The sequence below is a fragment of the Pipistrellus kuhlii genome, unplaced genomic scaffold (assembly GCF_014108245.1).
Source record: "Pipistrellus kuhlii isolate mPipKuh1 unplaced genomic scaffold, mPipKuh1.p scaffold_m20_p_24, whole genome shotgun sequence".
Lineage (NCBI taxonomy): Eukaryota > Metazoa > Chordata > Mammalia > Chiroptera > Vespertilionidae > Pipistrellus > Pipistrellus kuhlii.
The window spans coordinates 6,231,851-6,238,608 of NW_023425523.1; the positions used below are offsets into that span (position 1 = coordinate 6,231,851).

General features: G+C 42.1%; 1 non-coding gene across 1 annotated transcript; it reads right to left on the bottom strand.

Moving 5' to 3' along the window:
- Positions 1–6,386: 6,386 nt before the first annotated feature.
- On the bottom strand, positions 6,387–6,495 carry LOC118727518. The gene has a single exon (XR_004990598.1). It is a non-coding gene; the product is annotated as a U6 spliceosomal RNA (small nuclear RNA).
- Positions 6,496–6,758: the final 263 nt, after the last annotated feature.

Below are 6,758 nucleotides of genomic sequence, written 5' to 3' on the forward strand. Positions count from 1 at the left end.
CGAGTTTCTTTTCTGTAATCCTTAGCTCTTTTTCTCAAAGTTTGTACTTTGCGAATGTAGCATATTCTAAGTAGCGAGGCTTAAAATCTGATCAAACTGGATGTTGAACAATGGAACTCTACTAGAGAGGCAGTTTTTTTTTCTTCAGGGTTTATGCCAGGGAATTCTTATAAATAGATCCTTCTAGAACTTCCAGGAACTATTTTTTGTTTGTTTGTTTTTCTTTTTGCTTTTGCTGAATTCAAACTTCTTCCAGGGTGAAAAGCAGCTACCGAAGACCCATTTGGTCGCGTTTATTGTGAAATCTTACATGCATGTACCTACTGGCTGCATGCCTTTTGTGTCAGATTCTTGTCACAGCATCCTTGCCTTTTGTGAAAGATCATGCTATGATTATTCTCATTACAAAGTGGGAAGCGTAACCTAATTTCTTTCCCTCATTAGCTGCCAGAAGAGGGGCCAAAGTGAGAATTAAGGGGAAAAAATTGGTGGATTTGATTTTTTGGGGGGAGATCATCAATAATTAAGAACTGAATTTCTGACATCCCTTCTAGGTTATTAAGCAAGTGAAACTAAAAAAATATACTTCTTGAAACCATGGACCAAGTAAAAGCTAAGTATTCATATTTCAGATGACCCTTGAAAATGATGACCCCAAACCTTTACAGTTTTAAAAACAAATTGGAAGAGGGTAACTGAGATGAAGACTGAAAGGAACAGGCAGTGTCACTTCAGCCCTAGGAGGGGACAGGTTCAAGTTCACGGTAGAACCTCTGGTGGTATCTTAACATCATAACCATATTCTTAGTGAATGTGTCAAGGCAGGTAAACCTTGTAGTGGACATGCATTCTACAAGATAAAAAAAAACAAAAAAACTTATTTTCACCTTCCAAAAATATCCATAGAGTTTTCTTTTCCAATAAGGGCAAAATCCAATTTTTCACGTGGGTGGAAGAAAACAAAACAAAAACCAAGTTTGAAGAGCTATGGAGTTGCCCTCGATGTGTGAGAAACGTAACTCATATGAGACCCTATTCTGAAGATTCACACCCTCTGAGGTTTCTCAAGATAACCGTGAAAAAATAACAACATATAGTAGTTATGAAAAAAATAATGACATCTCCCTAAATTCAACACCTCTAAATTTGATGTTAAACTGTATTTAAAGGAATTGTCCTGATTTAAAATAATTCCCAACCTACCATATGCTTTGTTTTCAGTTAGAAATAACTGTCATTGAATCTTTAATCAAATATTACAAATCTATTTCTAATAATAATAATGAAATGTTTATTCTGTATTTTAGTTACATAATTTAATTTAAGTGCAAGGCCATTCACAACCTGTCATTTACTGACATTTATTTCCCTAGGTAAATACAATAGATAGGAAGGATCCTGGCATTTATACACAGATGATAAGCCTAAATAAATGAGTATGATCTTTTTCTCCCTATCTATTACCTGATATTCTTGCCCTGTTTATATGTGTTGTTAAAACTTAAAGAAACTGCCAGTTTCCCTCCAACTAACCTATACAAATAGACAGGAGATTTCAGAAACGAAACGCCCTCGGGCCCCATTAAGTGTTTTAAAAACCATACACACTTATTTCAGAGAATAATAGTGGGTTGCTAAAAAATAACAACACAAACTCTAAAACACACTGTGCCTCCGGCCCTGGTCCACTGAGCTCCGTTGGTTGAAGCGTGGTCCCGTACACCAGAGGGTTATCAGTTTGGTTCCTGGTCAACACACATACTTAGGTTATGGATTGGATCCTTGTTGGGGTGCATATGGGGGAGGTCTCTCTCTCATTCTTTCTCTCTCTTATTCTATAAACATATCCTTGGGTGAAGATTAAAAAACAACACACTGCTTATTTGCATGGAGACCAAGAAGGAAACTGAGACCTGAGGTGAAGGGCAGTCTTTGAGGTCGGGCATCGGAATGTGCTGCCTTCCTCATCGGAACGGATGACGCCTGCACGTGGAGCCCACAGCCAAACCACAGCATACAATTCGGAGCTCCACATACACTGCAGATTTAACGTCTTTTAGCTTTTACTATAATACTTGGTCTGTGGCTTTAAGATTTTTTAAGCTTCCTCTTCCAAACGTGGGTAAAATCAGAGGATTTACATTCCGTTACTTCCAACTTATAGATCTTTCTGGGGAAGGAGTGAAAAGTGCTAACCTCAGGGAAATTTTACCAGGTGGTTCCCCCACCACTTTTTTCTGTCCCTTATGCTAAACATCTGTCCTCACACATTGAGGGAATGGTCTCCAGGCCTGCAGGGTATCAGTCCTCGTGCTCTTTGTAATGCAATGATGAGAATAATCATCAGAGGGCGGAATCTCAGATGATGTCTACTGTCCCAGTTTTCTTCCTCGCCCGTGTCTAGCATAGATGGAGGGGCAGTTTAAGAAGGCTCTGGTGTTTGGCTGTGTGAACATGAACCTGGACATCAGAGCCAACAGCCAACGCCCAGGAAGTGCTAGTTCCGAGGGACATGATTCTCTGCCTCAAAGATAACAAAGTAAAACGGGTCATCTTCAATGTTCAAGTATGGCAGATGCTGTGCAAGGATTGCCCTTCCTGGAAAAATGGCAATGACGTTAATATGGTAAAGGCTTGAGGGGTCTTCGTGCAGAGAAACACGAGGGTCTCCCACACAAGCAGAACCACGGCCCCCTTGTGCGTGGTGTGCTGGCTAGACGCTACTATTCTCTCCAGCTCCACTCGGGTTTGCTACTACAGGGCAATACGAACCAGGAACGGAATCAGTGCTCCATGGGCCTTTGGGCAGGACCGGTATTAAACATCCTCTGGGCCACGACCGAATCTTCAGCATCAATGACTTTATGTTACGGACCTGACCTTGTGATGCACAGATACGCAGTGAATCCTCTCCAAACACCGCACCTCTAACCTTGGCCCATGACCATCTTATAAACGCGTTCTTTGGTCCAAGTGGGAGAGTGAGGTGGGAAGAGGAACAGATTCAATCAGTAAAAACTCCTGCTGTTACTACAATAGGTCAGTAGATGTAATGTTTGGCACAGCCTAGTGAGCAGAGTCAGTGGTTTCTGAATGACCCTGTATGGTGGCTGTGGGTATAGACTACATGGTGATCACTTTGTAAGCTATATAAATGTGGAATCACTAAGCTGCACACCGGAAATTAATATATTATTGTACGTCAACTATCATTTAAAATAAGCTTACATAAAGTTGTTGTTATAAATAAATAATAACCTTTGAAAGCCTCTATCCCTTCTCTCCTGACTCAGATCCCATATGTCTATCATGCCTATAAAAATGTTGCTATTTCCCAAACTCTATTGTAGTAAAATGTGGTAAAGGAGACATAAATTAAATAACCACAAATTTAAATGGCGCTGGCAAGCTGGGGTGAGGTTTATAAGTGAAGACAGGGCGACCAGCCATTGCTGGGCCTGGGGAGGGGTGATCCTTGGGAGGGTTGTGGGTAGTGGGTGAATGTCAGCGATGTTTTTCCCCTGAAGAATTATATTTAAATGGAGATCAGAAGCGATAGTTGCTTTTATTATCTTAGTAACCACTTGAGAGTGAGACAAAAGTCTAGATGAAACTTGCTGAAAACTGCGTTTCTCTCATACGCCCTGCATGAGTTATTTTTAACCAGGTAATCAATAATGCGTTAGTGGATGCAACTATGAGCTCCACACCAAGGGAGATCCTGAAGGTGAATAAGACTTGGTCTCTGAGCCAAGGAATCTGCAAATTACTGAAGCTGCTAAAAGGGACAGACACAGACGTGTGTCCCTGTTCCCGGACACACTGGGGGGTAAATCCTGAGAGAAAATACAGCACCTCCTCCTTTTACAAAAATTGACTGCACTGACATGAAACGAATACTGGAATTCCTGAGACAAAAATGAAATCACATAGGAACCATTAAAATGCTATGTGCATAGTATTGTTTCAACATTGATAAAGAAAGCAAGAAAAGAAATCCTGAAGATGCTTCACTGGATTTCATACGCAGCCTGCTTGGCCCAGACGGTTGCTCAGCTTCTCCCCCATGATGGACCACTGCTGTCTGGGGGGTGTGCTGAGCTGACTGCCCCTTTCACAGGCTTCCTGAGGGCCAGCTCACCCATGCACCGTTCCCCCAGTGGCGCAGGTTGACTTCTTCTCGGGGACACTTCATGGTATTCCATTAAAACCCTGAATAGACTTTCCCTATCTATGGAAAAGGAGGAGCTCAGGACCGAGATCCCTGCCTAAGTTTTGAACTTTGCTGAATCAGGATGGACTCTCCTTAGAGAATGGTTGTCCATACTTTTCTTCATATTTCCTCTGGTATTTTACATGGAAGGGTTTTCAAGACTCTAAATGACTGTCTTTTGTTTTGTTTTTCTCAATGATGACCAAGGCAATGACACGATCTCTATTCTTTATTCTGCTTTCATTTCATTCTTAAAATTCTGACTGGATGAAATCAACCTTGAGTCTTCTATTTCTTAGTTCAGAAAAATGTAGAGAGAAAAGCATCAGTGTGTTTGTTGGCAAACGGGTCAAGTGAGTAGTGGGTTTCAGAAAAGGTTTGTAGGGGGAGTCAAGGATGAAATGGAGGTCATTCATCAGAGTCAGCTTATGTGATCTTGGACCTCGGGACCCTGTCCCCAGCTGGGCAGGGTCCTAGGGACAACACATCGCAGTGGTTTTCTAGGGCTGCCCTGAAGGAGCCTGTAAACTCAAAAATGTCATCATCTGTCTTTGTGTTTTGGGTGGAATGCTTTTCATTAGAAGGTCCAGTCTTTCAGAACCTACTTAAGGTTTTGGATAGAAATTTGTATTGTATTTGTAGTTCACCGCTGTGGAGCTTTTCCCGGTCACTGTCACATGTTGACTTACTTCACTAGAGACTGAATGATGGCAGACAGTGTGGGCTCCTCCTGAACACGTGATTCCTCTTATTTCAGTGGGTTTGCTCTTTGAAAGCTACACTGTTTTCCAGCCCAGCGCTGCCTGGTTAGCCATTAATTTTTCACACAGGAAATTCTCTAGAAAATGTGCCTCCTCCTTCTCATTTGAACAAGTCTCCAAATCTATCCGCATCGTGACTGGTAGATGATAAAATACGTTTTGTTTGTTCTAATTTCAAATAGAGGACTTCACTCAGTAACTTAACTAATGGCTCCTTATGACAGTGTCTAAATGAGAGGATGACTCGCATGCTTAAATATTATCCATCTATTTCTGCAAAAAATGTATACACGCTTTGAATAATTGTCAATTCCAATGGGTTAAATCTGAAAAGGATCGAGCTGTCAGCTTTTAGAAGTGTATACATTAGGGGGGACATCAGATATTACATATACATATATTATATATATGTAATCTGATGTAAGCACACTGTGATGCAAAGGTATTACTGCTACCAGGAGGCTGATTCTTGACTAGACAGCAATATCCCAGCTCCTTTTTTTCTCTATTCCAGTCTAAAAAAAAACAAAAACAAAAAACCTATTGAAAGAGCAGAAATAAGGCAGCTCAAACAAACTAAAAATCAAGACATGAAGCAAATGTCAGGCAGCAGCAGACTCCCCAGTCATTGATAGATCTGTTGGAATTCAGCTGCAGGAGACTGAAGCCATTCTATCCATCTTAATGAAGAATGTTTAAACACAGGAAATTTGTTTCTTACAAAAATCAGTCGGAGGACAGCAATAGGCTGACTTTTCAGAACTCACTCCGGGCTGCATTCCCAAGGCCCAGTTGGAGAGCTGTACTTGCGCCTCAGACTGGGGCTTCAGGCGGCCTCTGTTGGAAACTGAGTCAGAGACCTTCCTCCAGTCCCAGGAGGCAGCAGCTGTCACTTTCCTGCCACAGCCGTGGATGGGTCACGGGGGAGGAAAGCTAATATTTCAGTATTTGTGGACATCAGCATCAAATGCCAAAGCCTTCCACTCCATCGCTGCTTCCCAGTCTCATATGCGCACATCAGATTGGATGAACCTAATTTCCATTTAGAATACAACTGATCGGGAGCCTGAGAAATGCAGCTGACCAAGCTCTGATGTACAGGAGGGCCCATCAAAAGGGATTATGTCCAATCAAAACAGCCACTGCACACTCATCCTTTGTCTCTCTCTTGTATGTGTGTGCATTCCATTCAGCATATTTTAACCCTTTACCCTTGACCATGTAAACTCAACTGTTTTAGGCTGGGATTGTTTTCTAATTAGGCAAAGTCAGATATACTTGTACACAACCACGAGGGAAAGCAGTCTTTGGGCAAACAGAAGATGAAGAGCCTCAAGAAGCTGGCTCGGGGCCTCCTGCATTGCGAGGACTTGCTTTGCTGCCCCCACACGTTCCATCTTATGACCTGACACTAAAACTATGGGCTCTTCACACAAATCTGCATGCCACCCTGGCACAGGGGCCATGCCAATCTTCTCTGAGTCCTTCCAATGTTTACATTTGTGCTGCCAAGGCAAGCACTTGAGCTGGGATTTTTTAAAAAAAATATATATATTTTTTTATTATTTATTTCAGAGAGGAATAAAGAGGGGGAGAGAAATAGAAACATCATTGATGAGGAAGAATCATTGATTGGCTGCCTACCGCATGCCCCACACCAGGCATCGAGCCCACAACCGAGCATGTGCCCTGATCAGGAATCAAACCATGACTTCCTGGTTGATAGGTCAATGCTCAACTACTGAGCCACACCAGCCAGGTTGAGCTGGGATTTTGAGGCTGAC